The following is a 21,451-nucleotide window of genomic DNA, read 5'->3' on the forward strand; positions in this document are numbered from 1 at the left end:
TATAGTGTTAGATTGACTCATCAGTCATCTGGGTCCACGCAGACTGATACCGCCACCCCTGGACTGTTTCTATCTTCGGCTAATGGATGATACATAAAGGAGACTCAAGGCATAACTTTCCTCAAGCTCAGGTTTGTTCAAAGTGTGGCCTCTGTGGCCCATTAGCACAGAGGAAAAGAACACTGTGGACTGTGCTTCTTTTGACTTTGTCCTGCTGCTGCAAAGCCTGTGAATTGGGGTTTGGTAGGACAGTCAAGTACAGCGATGGCGTGATTATCTATACACTGTATTCTAATCTAGAAGAGATGCTGGGTTATAATGTACAAGATAATTCAAAGTCACATGGAGGTATGGGGTGCTGAGCCAGCTCAGCCTGTATAGAGGGCTGAAAACTAAAACTATTAGTATTAAATATTATCATTCTGTCAAATTTTAAGGTGTTGTCATCTAATCATTCATTCTAACGTGGCTCTCATCTGTTCACTGCATTATTGTGGTCTCATGCTGGTTTGTCTTGTAAGTCTTCATGGCCAACAGAGCAAAGTCTTCAAAAGTCTGGGCTCACTGTACCAAATTTTACTCCTGTGTCTTCCTCCAGGGGCGGGCGATATGGCCTTAAATTTATAAAACTGTTCATTTGGTTTTTTGCGGTAACTGTGTCATATCCCAGTATTACCAAACAAAAGGGTATCATGCATGTGAAGTCATTATGGACCCCCTTTCTCCCCCTCAAACAAGCCCTCAATGCGGTACTCAAATCATATCTGTGACTGAGAGCAGTGACAGATGCTTTTATAAGCAATTGTGTTCACCTCTCAGTATGTTGTAACTTCTCACTAATTTTGTCTTTACTAAATTTTCCTTTATCTCCTGCTTCAATTATTATGTTTTCAGATGTCTACAGTATTTCTCTGTTGAGTCACTAATGCTGAAAATATGACATTTCCTGATGTGGCTGTTTGGTATTTTAACAACACAATGGGAACTTTTATTTTGAAAAACATGTCATAAAATGTGTTTTTCATTAAATTAACTAAACTTAAGCATAGCTACAATTAGCTGCAATTGTCAGGAGTAACAGTCCCATACTTTCCCATCTCTTTTAATCATCCTGAACTCAAGACAACTAAGCCATCAGTTGAAACCAAGCGGCAACCTCCGGTCCCACACTATGAAGCCCATGCGGAAGTGTTCTAAACTGCAATCCGCTTGAGGCTAGTTGCAGAAACACCGGAAACCACATACACACCCATTCAAAAAAGACAATTTTTGCAGCATTAATAAACATGTTTACAGCCTTGTTCAAAAAACGTCTTGGCTCTACGTAGCTAATTTCTCTATCGGCACACACTGTACGGGGGGTGAATCTATTTCTAACGCGACGGTTCAGGAGATATTAAGATTACAAGTTTTTGCCCAAATAAGGACATGACTGACTTGACTACTGAACGGGAACACATAGCTGTTGGCTAGGAGGCTCAAACCCCACCTCTTTACATCACACTATGCCTGGTTGATTTCAAAACAGCGCTCAGGAACAGATGGGTGACGTCACGGATACTACGTCCATATTTTCTACAGTCTATGGTTGAAACACACTTTCAGGCAGGTAGAGTGGTTATTACGGAATTGTAAATCCCAGCTGTGCTGTTCGCTGAGGACATCAAACTTGGTGCCGCCTCCGCTTTGACACAAAGAGGAGGCGGTTCCTTTTGGCTAGTGAGCGTGGCTCTGCTCTAAAATGTCAGAGCAGAACAGGGAGAAGACCAGGATTGAATCTACTTTGTTTTATATCACAAATCACTCTATTACACAACTTTCTACCCAACACTGTGGCTATATTAGTGTTCGGGAACTAAATCTCCATCATGTGTATGTTAAAACCAAAGCATGTGTACAAAAAAGACAAAAAATGTGGTCACAAGTTTATGACACACGCAACCCATCAGTACTGTGCAGTTATGTAAAAGACAGTTTCATCTGAAGGGGATAACACCAGCAACCTTACGAAATACAATTAAATTTTCTATAAATCTTAAGCAGTGCAGTGCATATGCGAAAGCCATTGTCAGAGGTACCACTACTACGGCCTCAGTGCAGCCTTCAAGTCCAGGTGGCTTTAATAGCAAGGCTGCAGATTAAATAAGTCAAACTTCAAAATGCAGGTAAAATGCTGTTCCTATGAATAAGCCTGCCAGACACAGATGCCACAGCTGTGACCAAGCTTATTTTGAAAATATTTACTTTCCCTCAATACCTTGAGAAGTCAAACAAGATAGAAAACAAACCACAGTGAGTTTCTAATTCTGTGGCCAGAGAAGCTACGACTAAAAATATGCATATATTTTAACAACATTTAATGTCATGTCTTGGTGAGTAGTGTGGAGACCCTGAAGTCATGTAAAGGGAAAACATTTTGATCTGGTGTGCACAAGAAAATTACCTTGTGTGCTTAAACGATGGCAAATGAAGGCATGTTGAATCATTACCACTGTCTCATTCACACAGGTTCTTAATGTGTGTAACGATAATAATTTGACCCCACTAGTTATAAATAACACCTTTGCAAGACTTCAGAGGCCATGCAAAGGAGTCTCAATAAGAGTATCAGAGTAATTATCATTATTGCTTGTGTGTTTCCCTCCACTTTGATTACACTAATTAGTTTCACCTGTGCCCTGTCTCCACACCGGTTGCTCGTTAACTAGTGTGTATTCAGTCTGTGTTTCCTTCCTTGTGTTTTTGGATCATTGAGTCTTTTAGATTTCAGTGTTCTTCATTGTTGACCTTCTCCTGCTCCCTGTAGTTCACTGTTTTCTTTTTCAAATTTTGAATTTGATTTTTTTGTGGACATTTAAAGTAGGTTTTTTTTACCCTGTGTAATAAATCTTCATAGCTTAAACATGAGTCTACCATTGTTTGTCATCAATCAATCAATCAATCTTTATTTGTATAGCGCCAAATCACAACAAACGTTATCTCAAGACGCTTTTACAAACATAGGAGGTCTAGACCCCTCTATGTCAATATATATCTAATCTATCAGAATATAGATCTAAAAAAAGAAATGTTCATCAAAGATGACAGATTGGCCAGATTGGTTTGTTACTCAGTGGCCACGGTTACATGATGTTTTTTAATTCAGAATTAACTATTCAGAATTAAATAATTTGGAATTAAAGTATTCTCCTTCGTGTTTACATGGAAATAGTAATTCCGAATTGAGGTTTACATGGAAAACACGTTTAATCGTCTTTATTCAATTCCGCTTAAGGTCTGGAGGTTGGGAAGGGTCCTTATTGGACAGGGGCGGGCGCGACATACTGTATTTATGTCTACCGGAACAAAACAGACTCCAGTTCCTGCTCTTTTTATTTTCGGTTACAACATGGAAGACCACACAATAAGTACAATTTCCACATTGATTTTGATTATAGTTTTGAATAAGCAGCTCGACACAAACATACTGCTTCACTTTCGTCAGCTGAGGAGGAGGCGAGATATAGGACTGGAGAAGGGAGGCGGAAGACCTTACCTTGGCAAATCAAACCAACGGTTAGTGCAACGGCTGCTCTACCTCAGCCCACTGCCACATCCCACCACATCTAGGTATGGGATGACAGCATGGTACGGTAACCTCTCTGTTCAGCTCAAAACCAAACTCTCTCGCCTGGTGCAGACTGCCATGAAGGTCATAGGGAAGACTGGCAACCCTTCCCTTCTGGCCATTTATGAGCAGTGTGTTCTTGGGCAGGCCCAGAGAATACTTGGAGACCCGTTGGACATCCTTTACTCTGAGTATGAAATTTTACCATCTGGAAGAAGGTACAGAGTCCCCAAATGTAAATTGAATCGTTTTAAAAACTCCTTTGTGCTGATCTCTATTAGAATTTTAAATATTAAATAGCCTGTTAGGGTTGGGACAGTGTAATGGTGCTCTCTCTTTAAGAGTATGCTGTGTGTTGTATGAATGTTTACTATTTATTGTACTCTTCTTATTTATTTATTTATTTATTTATTTATTTATTTATTTATTTATTTATTTATTTATTTATGTGTTCTTGTGTTATTGTGGTGATTTTTGTAGGAGCAGGTAACGTGCAGCTCTGATGTCAAAGACAAATTTCCCTACTGGGACAATAAAGTACATCGTATCGTATCTTCTAAGGCTCCTATTAAATAAATAGTCTCGGCTCGAATCCAACGCTTGCTTCAGGCACCATTTTGGAATATGTGCCCACCAGCGCGGAATCTGTGTGTCATCGCAACAGGACAAGGGAACGAGTATGTGCAGAATGACCGGAATTAATTTAAAGCGGAATGAACATGTACATGATCGAGGAATTATTCAATTCAGATTTTAAATCAGAATAAACCAGCCACTTACTTCAGATTTAAGTTTAATTCAGATTGGTCATTTTCATTCGGAATTAGGTGTTTACAAGGTCATTTTTTAATCTTTTTAAAGAGGATTACATTTTTATTCTGATTTAAAGAGGAATTAAAAGTCTCATGTAAACGTAGCCACTGTGACACTGAAATGAATACAATTTTTAAGTGGAGCTCTGTCTATTTTGTGAACAACTTAAAACAATAACTGGAATTTGGGGATATGCAGCTTTTCAATTCCTGTACAAAAGAACAGGATTGATAACAGTCTCTGTTGTTGAACATGATGCTACAGCAAGCAGGTAGCATTAATTAAAATACCTGCCATCAAAAAGCACATAGCTTTTAATGCAGCTCCAGTGAATCGTATGTTCTGTGTGCTAGTATGGCTCTACCTCATACAGAGTTGTTTTCCTGAAATAATGATGACCAGCATGGAAAACAGCTCGATGCTGTGAATGGTAGCCTGGAGGCCACTGTGGATGAAGCTGTTATACTGGGCAACCACACCGGATGATAAAACCCTGAGCATGTGTAAGGAATAAAATTCCTCTGGTTATATGAAATTTATTAATTAGGTTTTAGAAATATTACATTTATCTGATAAGTTAAGCCAAATAGAAAATATTACCAGACTGAAAGATTAAAAACATTCACACAGTGTGTTAATGTAATTAAGTGCTACCAGAATGTTATGATAACAGATTTGCAACACTCCCAGCAGCTCTCATTTCTTATTCTGTCCTCCATTGTTTAACCCTATCTTAATCACCCATCCTCTCTTCCTGACACAGTCTCACACACATACACACACACTCACACACACAGTGCAGACGGAGAAGGTTCAGGAAATAATGATACACTGACATTCAGTTCTTTCATCTGTGTCCAGTATGCTTCACCACAGTGTCCACTCTTTTACTCTGCGGTTGAACTAGTAATTACATGACCTGGTTTTTAAGCTGCATATCTTCTGAACAGTCTTACACCAGAGATTATTATTCAGATGCACAAATCAGGAGAAAATTACAACACTTACGTGCGTGCATGTGTTTGTGTGTTTTGTGTGTCTTTCATTGACAAACTCACATAAGATCCAGCAACACGGATGAATCATCTCTCTGTAGATCTGCTAAATGGCAGTTCTTTTTTTTAAGTGCTGCACTGTCAGTGATACAAGCATCTCTCTTCAGCATATAAATAGAAACATGAATGTACTGTGATGTTAAACCTCTATTTATATGTAATAACTGTTTTTGTATTATAATTTATCCCTTTTCTTTGAAGGGTAAAGTAGGAAACACATCCACTTGGGAGGGAGGGAATCAATTATTTCATGCAAGAGGCAAATATTTTATTGATAAGGCAATGTATCGACATCTAGACTTGTGTGATACACTAATCTATCCACTAGTGCCACATATTTAGATAAGATAAGATATCCTTTATTCGTCCCACAACGGGGAAATTTAAGTTTTACAGCAGCAAAGTAGACAGTGCAAAAGAGTATAAAGCAAACAAGAGCATGTAAAATATCAATTATTAAAAAGTGATTAGCAATTAAAATTAAAGAGGTAAAAATAAGCATATCTTACAACGTTTATACACAACTAAATAAGTAAGTTTACAAATGTGCACAGACTTGTAGCCTAGGTATTACAAATGTACAGAACAGAACTGGGAAGATGGGTAGAAAGACGTATTGCACATGTAAGAAGAGAAGGATGAACTGGATTGGGGAAATATTGTACTTTAGTCAGTTTTGTAGATGTAATTGTTATTGGTTATTGAATCTGACCACTGCAGGACGAAAAGATATGTTGTACACTTTATTTCAGAGGCTTTTGGGGCGGCAGTAGCTCAGTTGGGGCGGCAGTAGCTCAGTCCATAGGGAGTTGGCTTGGGAACCGAAGGGTCGCAGGTTCGACACCCAGCATGGACGAAGTTTGGCAAGTGGACTGGTGGCTGGAGAGGTGCTGGTTCACTTGCCTGGGCACTGCCGAGGTGCCCTTGAGCAAGGCACCGAACCCCAACTGCTCGGGGTGCACTGGTTGACGGCAGTATCCTCACTCTGACATCTCTCTCTAAGCATGTTCACTGCATGTGTGTGCATTTGTATGTATATACCAAAAAAACTGTATGTGTAGCATGTCCAAAATAGCATGAGTGAAAAAATTGAATTTCCCCCCTGGGGATCAATAAAGTACCTTTCTTTCTTTCTTTCTTTTCTTATGAAAGAACTCCTTAAAAGCAGGCTAAAAAGACAGATTGGCAGAGAAAATATGGGTAACTGTATAGTAAATTTATTATCATAAGTTGACAAGATCATTACTATGAGTAGGGAAATAGGATTGGCTGCCTTAATTTCTACATATGTGAGTAAAAATGTTGTTGAGATTTTAAGCTTTTACTTTAACCTTTAACCCAGTGAACATTTCCCATATAATTTGATGAGTATGGCTTTGATAACTGCACAAACGTACCCTATAACCTAACCTGCTTGTGAATATAGTGATTATTCTGACAAACCAGAACAAAAACAGGACTACCTCATGCAGAACAAGACGTTTTAAGTCCGCAACCATGCTCCCCTTGGCCCTGACTGCTCCTCATGTCTAGTTTGCAGCACCCAACCACTTTCTAATTAAATCTGAAATGACACTAGCCTGTCCTTGTAATGCTGGGTCCAATGTTTTTACGACTTGTCACATTGGCCAGAAACCTTGACTGCACTTAGTGAGCACTTGCCTGTGGCTCCTTTCACGACCATGACAGAGTCTGTTGAAAACTGTACCAGGGACATAAATTCAGCCTTCTCTGCCCTCCTGGATGGAGTTGAACTGCATTCTGCAAAAACTAGATGTTCAAAGAATTCTTCTTTCTGCTTTACAGATTTGACACATGGTCTTAAAAAAGGCCTTCTGGTGAATTGACTGTAAAAGTATAAATGGAAAAAGTAATGTTTTTTCATAGCATGACAGTGTACTGAATAAGAACTGTGCTCCACTGCAAAAGGAACTTATTTTTCACTTAATCAGTAACAATAAACAGAATTTTATCTTTCCTTTTGACACTGCAGCTACACTCACTCAAAAGCTGCTGCCTGTCAGATGTGCAACCTTCACACCTCATGAATTTAGATTCTTCTGTAATAAAACCAATGAGATTAGGATCTCACAGTTCTTAGAAATTTTCAAATTATCTCTCCAGACATTGTCTTATCTGGTTTCAGACTAAACATGAACTATCTTGCTCCTGGACTCCCTGCAAGGTCATCTGTTCGGAATCTATTGTCATGATCAGCCCTTAAAAATCTGAATTTCTTTTATCAAATACTACCTTTGTCTTATCTAGCATTTAGACTGATGCAACTAAGCCATTACTTTTTAAATCACTCCTTGACTTGGGGTCTGTTGGTAATTACTGGCTTGCCTCTATCCCTCAAGTATTTTTGAACACTAGTAAAAGTTGTGTCTAATCAACTTTCAGACCAACTACACTAACAATAATACTTTGAACATGTCCAGCCTGCTTCCAGTGCCTGTGTTCTTCTCTTGAAACTGCCCTAACCTGAGTGGTAAACATTTTACTTTGTATGTACCCAATTCCACCAGGACGCTTTTGTAATTCAACCTCTGAGCAGCTCTGACACCATAGATCACTAAAAAACTCCTCAACTGGCAAGAAAACCAATTTGGAATCTGTGGCCTGGGGGTTGTCCTGGTTTTAGGCCTGCCCACCTGAAATAAAGCAGAGTGTGTCCCTTAACAACAACACATCAATATTAGCTGAAGTGGTGTACCTCAGGGCTCTGTTCTTGGTCCTCTGCTTTGCCCACTATGTTTTTCACCTCTTTGTCATATTTTACTCAGCTATGGAAGATGTTTTCAAACTTTACAATGACATTACTCAGCTGTGAAGATGATGGTCATGTTTAAATAACAAACTCAGAGGCTTGTCTGTTTGCATTCAAAAAGTGGATGTTTTCTTCTGGATTAAAAGACGCATTGGGGATATTGTGGATTAAAAATTATTCTCTCTTGGGCGCCTTTCACAGAGTGTTTCTTTGTACCCCAGTTACAGACTTAATTTTTCTTAATGGAAACAAATCATGTCCGATCTTTCTGACCAGGCCTGCTTTCTTTACACATTGGCTGAAACTGAAGTGGACAAAAAGCTGAGGATACCAAAAACATTGAGTTTGTAATGAGTCTGAAACACTCACATGTGTCTGTACTTGATGTTATCAATAAATTAACATGAATCAATCCAGATTTTATAAGTATGTCTATACAGGCTGTATGGCTAATCCTTTTTCAGGTTTAGATGCTTCTACTGCCTTCTCACAGCAAGGCTCTGCAGTTGAATTAAAATTAAAGGTGCATATTAAACATTTAACTTTAATTGACCAACTTGCATCAGTTCCCATACTTATCAATAAACTCATCAACCATGAGAATTACTCTAAATATGCTTGTTACACATGGCCAAGCACATTTAGTAATACAATTTAGGCAGTTGTATTGCTTGGGGGGGGGAAAAGTTCCATAAAGTTCTTTAAGGTGAAACAGAACATTGGTAATTGGTTGTGGGATAATTGGTGGAAACTATTAGAGGATACAATAAGATCATAAAGTCAGTAAAGTTTTATTCAAAGCCTTAAGTGCTGACCCAATTTGCTCTCTTTCTCTGTCACCCCAACTTACAACATGCCTGTTTCAAGTGACAATCAATATAAAGGAATGTATTACAGCAGGGACAAAAAGAGAGAAATATTCTGTTAGCATAAAATGTTAAAGAGCTAAAGGGTAAGTAGCGCTAGCTCTTTTTAGTTTAGGCAGTCTTCAGGATGGTGTATCTATCAGGATACGTGGAAGGATGAGGAGACGTTACTTGTACTTAGCTGCTGTAAGGCCAGCAGTATTTTATTTTTTTTCTTACACAGATAAATATGTAGTTTTTCGTCAGCACCTCATAATAAAACTGCTGAAGGAAGGAACAGGAGGAACAAGTATAAACTATAAACTACTGTGAAGCACACAAAACTAGTGCTCTGCCAGTCTCTCCCCAAACATGCACACTTTGAACAGAGCTTAACGAGCTGCATGACTTGTGCATGCAGCCAGAGCAGGATCATTAACCCCTCACTCCCTGAGCCTCTGAAACATAAAACATCAAATGTTGATTTGTGATACTGGGAAAGAGTGCTGCTCAAATGTTAAATATGGTTTACATTTTTCAATAATTAATCCTAATAATTCCTGCATTCAATTCATTCTAAATATTTTTTTCAGTTTTAAAGGTGACATATCATGCAAAATCGACTTTTTAATGGTTCTCTACCTGAAATATGTGTCCCTGGTATGTCTACAAACCCCCCGAGAATGAAAAAAATCCATTCTGCCCCTGTTTTGATTTCTACACCTTTCTGTAAATGTGTGTGAAACGAGCCGTTTCAGACTTCCGTGTTTTTGTTACGTAACAACAATATCCGGTCTGTCACGGAGTCAGAGCTCGGAGCTTGTTCAGCCCATAGACTGTATAAAATAATACTGAATCCCCCCTCCGTTTTTCATTACCTGCACAAATGTGTGCTAACAAGGAGCTTAGGAGGGAGGCATGCTAGTTGTAGGCTGTCTTAATAAACACAAAGGTCGGTTTTACTCCCCACGTCTGCAGATTTGAAGATCTAGCGGATGATTTGTATTTATCATTGATAAGTGCTAGCGCTACTTAGCATAGCTACATAGCGTAGCTGTAGCTGTGTAGCAAGACACACGTCGACATACTGACAAATAAAACAACAAGAAACACTAAATCTGTGACCAATCCTTCAGAAAAGGTCCCGCTGCCTTTCTGGCAGAGGTCGGTTTTACTCCACACGCCTGCAGATTTGAAGATCTAGTGGATGATTTTTATTTGTCATGGATAAGTGCTAGCGCTAGTTAGCATAGCCACATAGCTACATGTTCGTAGCTGTGTACCAAGACACACGTCGACATACTGATGAATAAAACAACAAGAAACACTAAATCTGTGACCAATCCTTCAGAAAGGTCCTGCTACAGGCGCTTCTCCGTCAGGATCAGATTCTGGATCAGATGAAGTAATGTGATCTCTGAGCAGCCGTGTATATTCAGCCAACATGTAAACATTAGATCAACGTGCTGGAGAGCCGAGGGCACATCCACTTCCTGAGGGGGCGTGGTCAGAGGGAAAACAGAGTGTTCTGAGGAGGACTGAAGAAGAGGGATTTTCAGGCATGCCAAAATCTGATTTCAAAGTGTTTTTTTGAGCATAAACTTTAAAGACATGTTTTGGGGACCTCTTAGACCAATATATATTGATGAAAAAAGCGTGATATGTCACCTTTAAGACTAATCTAGTTAAATCGCCGGCATACAGGCCATAAACTTCTACAAAATGAGTCTTCTCTAAAGATGACCCAACAGCATATCTTGTTCCAACTGGGAACACAGTACTGGGTGACTGAAACAGAGGGCAGTATGATGTAGAGCAGTGCAACAATTTTCTGTTTACTGCTCCATTTCTGTGTACAGGGAGGGAACTATACTTCAGAGCCAGGCTCTGGTGAAGTTGGATACAAACCCAGTCCTGAGTGTGGTGGTGGGAGTGTGCATATTCTGCTTCATGATGCTCTTATACCTAATACTGTGCGCTCTAGGAAATGTTATTTTGAGTGAAGTTGTGTTTTAAAATGTTTCTACAGTAGTCGTGCCAGAAACATTACTGTTTTCAATAAACTCAGGGTCAGAAATGGATTGTGCTTTATAAAGCCAATAGTGATTTTTTTATTTTGTTTGGACTGCACTATGCATTTTTGCATTTATCCTCCCTCTACTCTCATTGGGGAATTGTCAACCTTGGTTAATTCATTATTGTCAGTAACAGTATATATTTTGAGGAATTTCTGCCTGATCATTATATTAGATAGGTACAATTTAGTCATTCAAACTAAGCTTGCCCCTGGCTATCAAGCTGTCAAGCTTATCTTAAGCCCAAGATTAACTTGTGTTACAATATAGCAGCTACACTGAAACACAGAGTTCAAGATTGCTCTCTGAGATTTTCTCTTTCCTGCTGCTGTACCAACACTTCACACTGACGGGTACTGGAGTGAGTATTCAATTCTTCCCAATTTGACTGTTGTCTTCAGTTGGGGCCTGATTAAATTGTAAAGCTCAGACTTTTGTCAAACGCAAATATCTCTTCAGCTCTGCTGTTAACATGTGTACTTTCTGTGCTTCCAAACGCAAAGAAAATAATGACATATAACCCACATATGTCCCATGACTGAAGCTTGATAATTAAAACAGCATTCTTGAGATTTTTCTTTCATTCGTAATGTGAAGAAAAAAACATGAAATTGAACAGACTTAAACAGGCTTAAATAACCACAACAACAGCACTTCCACCATATGGAGGCTGTTTTTGCTTTTCTCAAAGCAAATGGCCCACTGGAAACCAGCTCACACGACTGAAATTCTAGGAAATGCTAATTACCTTATTTCCTTCCACGAAGTCCGGGCCCTTGTAAGCATCTTATTTGACACTTGGGGGTTGTTTGTTGCCGTGTCACATCTTGCAGTTTATAGCTTGTTGTTGTTGAAATGGTTCTATTAAATATCACTCCTGTGTCTTCGGGCTGTGTCCTTCCCTGAAAAACTGCAAACAAAATGACAGTGAGGTCAGATCAGGTTCACGTAACAAAATGTTAAGGTGAGGACAAAACAAGCATGTTTTCAGGGAGAGGAAAATAGAGAGAGGGCGGTGCAGCAGGTCTGTGGGCCACTCCAGGTCAGCGTGAACAGGGAATTTATAATGTGAATCTCACACCGAATTAAGGCCAACGCTGACACTGTATAAGCAAGCTAAATATTACATAAGGGTAGTGTCCTTAATTTAATGTGTAAAACATTTGAGTTCAAAATAAATTTACAATACAGACTTTAGAGTGAATGGTATGTCCTGTTATGCTGTATCATATTGTATTTTGTTATTTTGTTGTACCTTATTTTGTCACAATGAAATGTATTATTTTGTGTGTTATACTTTATTGCACTATATTGTAATGAAAACCAGATCCGACTTAGAACCGGCTCCAATTGATCAATTCCATCGGAATTGTACACCTCAAATGTTATCAATTCTTCTTAACGATTAATTTCCCAGCGCCATGTCATGTTACGTTGCGGTACGTTGCATTACGTCACACACTCTGCGGCGCAGAACTCACTCACGAGGAAATTCAAAGTATTCTCCTCCAGTAGTGATGTGTCGGTCCCGAACGATCCGGCTCTAAGAGCCGGCTCTTTGAAGTGAACGACGGGAGCCGGCTCCTGACAGGGAGACGTTTTTTTTTTTCTCCTCTCGCCTTTTTCTGTTAAAGCCTCACGTGATTGGTCAACACATGGTGGCGTCTTGACCAATCACATGTCTACATTGAGCAGAACGGGGAGGGGAGGGGTTACAGACACACACAGCACAGTGAGCACACCAACAGGAGGGAGACGAGAGGGAGTACATGCGCGACAGACAGAGAACGCACTGGAAAGGTGAGAAAACGAGTGACTGCAGGAAACACAGTAAACTTTAGACACAGTTCAACAGCATAGACTGTTTAACGGCAGAGTTTAGACTGTGCAAGGTGAAAATGTCATCAATCAGGGTCCACAAAAAAACCTGCAAAGACGCATTAGAAGTGTCTGTGAAGGTTCTCAGTCATCCAGGTCATGGACATTAGAAGTGTTTATCCATCAGTGCAAGAAGTGAAGAATAAAGACAGTGACGGGAACCTGCTGATAATGAAGGTATTTAAAAGTTTATAAATAATATACAGACATCAGAGATTGGACCTTTTTGTCTAATTGTGAGGTGTCTTGTTTTTTGTACTTTATAATTTAATTTCTGTAGAACTCTGCTCCATGTTGAATATATAAATAAAGCCTTTAAATAATACACATTTGATATAATGTATGTTTTTTACATTAGTAATTCATTTGACATATAATATAACATTATTTTAGGTAATACATTCATTCAAACAAGAAAAAATCTGAGGAGCCACTTGGGAGCCGAAAGAGCCGACTCTTTGTAGTGAACTGAGCCAAAAGAACTGGCTCTCTAAAAAGAGCCGTAATTCCCATCACTATCCTCCAGGCTTCAGGGGCCATGTCCGGACTCATGCAGCTGAAAATGAGGCACAGAGAGCGGGTAAAATACCTCCGCGATGACCCCCGGAGGAAAAGCGTTTTTCCTCTCCAAATTCAAAGTCTTTTCATTCAGGCTCAAGGGGTCATGTCCGGGCTCACACGGCCGAGAATGAGGTTATAGTTATAGTTGTAATGTATCGTATTGATTGCATATCATTTAATATCACTTAACATCACATGAAACCATAACTTATTATATTGTTGTTCATTGTATCTCATTATGTTGCACCCCATTTTATTTAGTTTCCTGATGTAGTGTGTCGCACCATATTGTTTCATATTGTACTATACTGTGTGATGTATCATATTGTTCAGTAACAGACTATATTATGAATTACTGAAAATTATTAAATTATTCAAAATGAAGTTAATACTGGGTTTAAGTGCTTACTTCTGTCAGACTTGAATTATGCAGAATAAAATGAAAATATTAAAGAGAGGTGATTGAACTACTGCAGCAGATTCGGCCTGGGTAATTTACTTTATAGTTATGTAGAAGTTTGAGTTCAGGCTTGATAAGTTGTAGTTTCTTTATCTCTTATCAGTTAAAGTTACACTAATTTCCACCTTCATTGATAGAATCATTATATTAGCATGTGAATGATGTTGCTTTAGATCTTAATAGAAAGTGAAATTCATGCAGGAAGTACCAGACATTCGTTATTTAAATGAACAGTTCCAAACTGAGTGCTACCTCAGTAACAAAGTGAAGTAAATAGACTTATGCTAGCTTGATAAGCTAAATCACGCCAAATCACAACAAACGTAATCTCAAGACGCTTTTACAAACATAGGAGGTCTAGACTACTCTATGTCAAATTATGAACAGAGACCCAACTTCAAGGCAGGGTAAGACTCAGTCTGACCCCACCTTAATCCATCATGACCATTGCACCTTGCAGTATTTAGCTAGTTACAGTGGCGAGGAAAAACTTCCTTTTAACAGGCAGAAACCTCAGGTAGAACAAGACTCATGTTAGACAGACATCAGTTGTTCACCTTTCCAAACCATTTCATTAATTTTTGAATTAAGAAAAAATGTCTGATACTGAGTGTACTTGAAGTCTTACTCGTATCAACATTCTTGCCAAATGGGCCTTGCACGAGTTGGTAAAATCTCACACGGATTAAATCTGTTCAAAACGATACTTTGGCTTTAATGCTCTATTATTCTTTGTGTATTTCTTAATCAAGGACATTGGTTTGGTTGAGATTGCTTTTCTGCCATAAGGAAATGTAATATATTTATGCCATACCACCCACCCCTGTATGATTTTTAGTATTATGTATTGTTATTCTCATATGTATTATATCGTGTTATGACATATCATATTTTACTCAATTCATATTATATTGTAACATATTGCACCATTACATATTATAGTTTTTTATTGTACCTTTCTTTGTCGCACAGCATGTTATTGTTCTGAATCATATTCTGTCATTGTATTTCACCCTAATGTGTCATATTGTATTGTACTGTGTTGTATTGTATTGAATGGTATCCCACTGCCACATATCTAAAAATAAAAAGGAGCCCAGAAAAGTTTGTCACAGAGACAACTAAGCTGAGGTGACATGTGAGCACATACCCACATGTACATTTTGTTTTATAAAAGAAGAAGAAAACTATGAACAATTTATAAATTCCCTATAGACACAGAGTCTATTAAAGGCTTTAAAATGTGAAACCCAAAGGTTTTTTTTCTTTTTATAGATGGATTCCAGTAGCTACCTGGAAGTCCATGAGGGGAACCACCAGTAGGATTAAAAGCATAATATTTAGATGGCTTTAAAAGGTCCTGTTAAGTCTCTCAAACAATGCAGCATTGCTCAGAGGGCACACGTATATAAACTGGTGTCCCTAATCTGTGCTAATCCAACAAAACAAAATATACAACGTGATTATTACTAGAAACCCTAACGGATGCCCCGTGTACTTAAAGCTGGACAGAATGTTGCTGCAGTTATTTTGCACGTGTTATTGGACTTTGACCTCGTACCATTCTTTAATCATTTTTGATCCAAAAAACATTTAATATTTCAGCAATAAAGGAGATCAAAGGTTCAAATAATTCAGTAATGTATAATCTATTTTTCAGGGAAATTAATAAGGAATCTGTTTTCACTGTTTCAATATTTGTGAATACGCAGTAGTATGACATTGCTTGAGATTGTGTTATAATGAGACACAAATATGATTAAATTACTGGGAATGGAAGGCACCCAGGAGGCATTCTGATCAGATGCCTGAACGACCTCAATCGTCTCATTTAGAGGCAAAGAGGGAGCTGCTCGACAAAAGCTTCCTCTGGATTCCAGAGCCCTTTATTCAGACCCAATAAGTGAGCATATTTATTATCTATAATCATTTTGAATAATAATTTTGTGAGATAAAAAATATCTTTCCTCATGTCAACATTACCAGGAAATAAAAATTAAAAACACACTTTCAATTATGTCCTCTCTGTCATTATATTAAACACTGAAAGTAAAAGAAACAAGTCCATCAAGTTGCAGCTTCAACTCGTCTTTCATTAAAAGGCAGATAACTGAGGCTTTTCAGCTAAGAGACACCCACACACCAGTCAGACCACACTCAGGCAAGTCTCAAAGCACCATTGTCCTCAGACATACTCTGTAGGAACCGTATTTTTACATTTAATTGAGAGCTCTGGATCCCCAGAAAAATTGTGGAGCTCATGGACTGCACTTCTCATCAAGGTGGCCTCTCAGCAGCAAGCGTCTACAGGGATTTATGGTGTGGGATTACAGACGTTCCTCTGAAGCAGCCAAGAGGAGCAGCTAGTGATAGAAAAGAGAAGAAGACACCAGCTGGAGTGTAAAATATGGAAATCTATCTCATGACTATTCCAGGAACCATATGATGGCACAGCTAAGGTACACAAATGTATATTCATACGCACCTTGTTCAAACATTCCTATTCTACAGAGAGATCCTGATATGTTCCAATCATTGCATTGTTGTTGTTTTTCTGCTCATTTTGAAGATTTAAAACTCAGTTTATTTTGCTTTTGTATAACATGAAAAAATCTGTTAGCTGTAGAGAAAATTAATTATTAATCACACCTATTTAAATGTATGCATACCTCCTCTGTGAATGCATCTGTTTCCATTGGATATTATCCCCCTTTCAAGTTCAAGGTACATTTTCCTCGGTGCTGCAGTGAAGTAACCAGTGATTGTTTTTCCAACAGGATTGCTCATGATGCCAGAAACATATGACTTGTGCTCATTTTGGAGTCATCTATAGGTCAGGGCCAATGATCCCTTTTATGGCACATGCTTGAGAAAAGGGTGGAGATATTGGTGGTGGATGTTTCCATCAATCTTATACATGATGGAAAACAGTTCTACCTTCTTACTATGGCTGGGTTTTAGCAAGGACCTCACAGTACAATGCACATCATGATATGTGGGTGAGAATACTGCAATACTCTACATTATTAACTGACAATTTAAGTGGAGATGAGAAAACAGATTGCTGTGTAATCGATTCAAAATTATTTAGTGGGGTGGTCTTCTGCTTTTTAACATTTTACCAATAACTGTTCAGTTAAAATGTTTGATGTCAGCACTACTTCTGGGCAGTGATTTAAATTGTGAGGGAAATGTGTGCTGGAGTTATCCCAGAATGAGATTGCAGGCTGCTCTGAACAGCTTGTTCAAAAAGTCACATGAGAAAGAGGGACATGGGATTTACGGAGATGGTGACATCACCCATTGGTGAGTATTTGTTAAATAATAATAATACCAAACAGACACGTCCTACTCTGTTCTTTATTGCTGGGGACTTTTTATCCCTTTTGAAATTTGGCAGTCAGATCTAGTGTACAAAATATATGGCAATATTTCATAATTTGTTGAACTGAAACAGTTTGAATCTGTGTGTGAGAGCTGCAAGTCTGAGAGGGCAGAGCATAGACACACAGCAGGCAGCATGAAGAGTAGCTGCATTCAAACACAATTTAACTCAATGTTGCATGTTAGCTATGGATGTGTATATTTGTTCATTAGTGCTCAAGTGCTGTGAAAAAATCTCTAAATAATATCTTACCTCTTTGTTCCACTGCTTTGATTTAATTAGCTGCACTAGCTCTCTTATCGCCTCCTGTATGACCACCTCAGCTCTCTCTCTTGCTCGTGGCAGCTTTAGGAGCTATCCAAGGGCCCCAACAGCAACATCTACAGGAGCAGAGGTCAGTGTGATTATGGAATACAGAAATTCAAGGGAAAGGAGAGGACTTTTTAAATCCATTCCAATGTTTAAATATAAGGGGCGGGAAAATTGACTTACTTTTGAGAAGAAAAAAAAATACTTTGCTTTACCAACAGTTTCATTTTCATTTTCATTTTTTTTCATTTATTTATTTGTTGAATTGGGACAATGTACATTAATCAACATTAATGCATTGAGCATCAATGTAAATGCAGCGGACTTAACACATACGCTAAATTTCATCCGTAGTCCCAAGGCAGGTAGCTTCACAACATAGACACGGTAAGACTTTAATAACTCAGCATACGATAGACAATTACAAAACAAAACACAGGCAGACAAAATCAAGACTAACAAAACACAGGCAGACAAAATCAAGACTAACAAAACACAGGCAGACAAAATCAAGACTAACAAAACACAGGCAGACAAAATCAAGACTAACAAAACACAGGCAGACAAAATCAAGACTAACAAAACACAGGCAGACAAAATCAAGACTAACAAAACACAGGCAGACAAAATCAAGACTAACAAAACACTGACAGACAAAATCAAGACTAACAAAACACAGGCAGACAAAATCAAGACTAACAAAACACTGACAGACAATATCATGACTAACAAAACACAGGCAGAGAAATCAAGACTAACAAAACACAGGCAGACAATATCAAGACTAACAAAACACAGGCAGACCAATCGAGACCAAACAATTTTGCCGAGGCCGACCATTACACACCTGGAATTGGTTTTCATTTCTTTTGGATGAAAATCCAAATTGTTTCCAATCCTCAACCAGTAGTTTTTATGTCTGACATAACCTCTTCATCATCATACACAAACTGAAAGGAAATGGTTAATTTTAATCAGAGTCTTCATCTATAACTCTGTCTCCATAAGGCAGGACTAAAGCAAAGTAGAGCTTTAAGCTTAATGCTAACATGCTCATTAGGCAGTGCTGTAATGCTTTGAAGCTACAATATTTACCATGCACTCAATCTTAATTTAGTATGCTAGCATGGTAATATTGCAGATTAGCAGTGAAGACAAAGAACAGCTGATAGGGATGCTATAAGATTTGCAGGTATTTTGTTTTGATCCATGGTATTGGACAAAGTGAAAAACTAAAATTAAAAAAATAAGGGATTACCAAACATGTAAATTCTATCAGAGGGGAGCATGGCTGTAGGAAATGTGATGCCACTAGATGCTGAGACATTTTATTTTAGGAAATGTCTGCCTCTCGTGGAAGCAGAGGACAAGTCAGGGAGTCATCAGCGTATCAGAAATATACTGACTTGGTAAAAGTTGATGTATTTATTAGAATAAAATTAAGATTAATCTGGATGTTGTGAAGGAATTGTATACTCCAAATTATTGTGACAGTACAGAAAAAGTAATTGCAATCCATCCAGCTGAAGAGAGATATTTGAGGTTAAGTGTAAGGGCTGAAGAATATGATCAATGTTTAATTCTTTATTCCTGAAATAATTTTTGAGTGTGGGGTGCTCAAAGACCAACAGATGGTACACGCATCTACTCCTCCAGAGAAGCATTAAAGCTCACATAGCATAGGACTGTCCACATAAACACAAAATGAAAAAAAAACATGATTTAGACATACAGGAAAATGTAACAGCAGTGAAAAACAAGTTAATTTGCATGAGGGGGAGAGAGAGGGGAGAGTGTGTGCGGTGTGATTGCGCATGTGTGCAATATATCACTGCCTGCGTGTGCCCACACACACTACAGCATATCCACTAATCACATCCAGTCAGCCAACAATACCAGCACAGTCTGCAGCAGAAGAAAGTGAAGCACGGGCTGCAGCAGGTTGCAAGCTGTGCTGAGTCTCAGTGCTCGAGTGTGGATTTGAAAACTGTCGAGTCTGAATCATCGACAAGGACAAGAAGCTTGTTCCAGAGGCAGGAGGCCCCAACAGGAAGAGACTAGGCCCCCCTGCCAGCTTCTCTTTCTGATATATAGATTTCTTTGCAGTCCTTTTGCAACCTGAGAGTGAACATTGCAGTCAGGCTTTCAGGGAGTGAGTCAATAAGTCAGGGAGTATTTTGAGGAGCAAGAGAAGGTTGTGTCTTGTAAGTTAGGAGCAGGGTTTTACAGGAAGCCTGTGAAAACACACAGACACAGACAGACGGAGAAGGGTTTTTATTTTCTGGTTTGCATATTTACTGCAGATGCAGAGATTTGATTAGGTGGGATATTGTGTATGTGGAGTTGAGGCGGATGTGTGCATAACAGAGGCCGACTGAGAGGCAGACGGATCAATTTTTCCAGATTGAAAAATCACATGGCATCCAGCAGCTTCTCATTTATGACACTGTTGCATATTGTTAACTTTAACATTTAGAGTGAGCCATGCAGGAATTGTTTTCTGCCTGTATTCAGACTAAAGAAATGTCAGAATTTCACACCTGATTTATGCTATTTGGGAAGATTTGCAATGGTACAGATAAAGAAAATAGAGCTAGTTGTGCTCCCTACAGTCACAGAAGTAAGGTAGGCTTTATTTTCTGACATTGTCATATTTAGATGTTGCATTGTTTTTTGTTTATTTCACACTTAATTGTTCAATCTTTCAGTATGAATAAATTAAATCCGACACCTTGCTGCAGGCAATGAAATACAGCTTTCGACGTTGAATTGAGTAACGCTGGCTGATTTCAGATGACAGCTACAGCGATGAAAAACAAAAGACCTATTAGACTTACTTTTGAATAATGTAGAGTTGTCTTTAAGACAGCTTTTAGTGTACAAGGTTGCTGTGTTTTCGAGGCCCTGCCCTGGTATATTCAAAGCTGTCCTGTTTTCTTCCGCCCATAACAACACGTTCTATCGCTCAGATATTTCCAACAAGGACAAATTCCCCTCTTATAGCTTTGAAGGCAATACCCATGATGCAACTCTACCTCATAATGAACAGTTCTTACCTTGAAAGCAAACAATGCCACTGAAACAGCCAGCATAGGAATCAAGTCTGGGGATGCTAATGTAAACATATTGTTGGCTCATGAATAGACTTCAGCTGTTTTTCTGCATTATAAAAAGGCCTTGCTTCAGGTGAGCTGATGGAAGGGTAGTATAGGGTTTATCATTTCCTGAGTTCAAGTAACAGTTTAAACCTCTAAAAACCCAGACCCACTTTAGTCTTGTTCAAACAGTAGCTAGCTTTATTAGCAGAGATAGCTTTGCCCTCTAACAGTAATGTTCACAATTGTGCGTTATCGCCTTTGATCCGTTGACAATCTATTCTGAACAGTGTGTGTCGTTCGTCACTAATGTTCAGCTCCGACAACACCTTATACAACACGGCTAAAATTTTGCAGTATATGTTATTATCTGAGGGCGTTCATTCTTAGATAAAAGGGGAAGATATAATTCCACAGAGCCATAGAACTTCTTGCAAGACCTACTTGTAGTTATTCAGTGCTTTGTCACTCCTTGAAGTCCGACCAGGAACTTGAGAAACAATGTCAAAGAGTAAATTGTTAGCTACACGTATACAGATTGTTGTTGCTGCTGTTTTTAATAATTACTTTTGGGCATGATTTGAGCTTTAGTGAGATA

General features: G+C 38.6%; 1 protein-coding gene across 1 annotated transcript in view; it reads right to left on the minus strand.

Moving 5' to 3' along the window:
• The window catches only part of nrg3b (neuregulin 3b), a 554,663-nt gene that overhangs the window by 353,549 nt on the left and 179,663 nt on the right, over nucleotides 1–21,451 (minus strand). Inside the window, exons 4-5 of the mRNA XM_034708523.1 lie at nucleotides 17,702–17,829; nucleotides 11,914–12,075 (exon numbers count right to left, since the gene is read on the minus strand). The gene's annotated coding sequence lies outside the window, so the exon portion shown is untranslated. The remainder of the gene's footprint in view (nucleotides 1–11,913; nucleotides 12,076–17,701; nucleotides 17,830–21,451) is intronic.

Source organism: Notolabrus celidotus, chromosome 18, assembly GCF_009762535.1.
Source record: "Notolabrus celidotus isolate fNotCel1 chromosome 18, fNotCel1.pri, whole genome shotgun sequence".
Taxonomy (NCBI): Eukaryota; Metazoa; Chordata; class Actinopteri; order Labriformes; family Labridae; genus Notolabrus; species Notolabrus celidotus.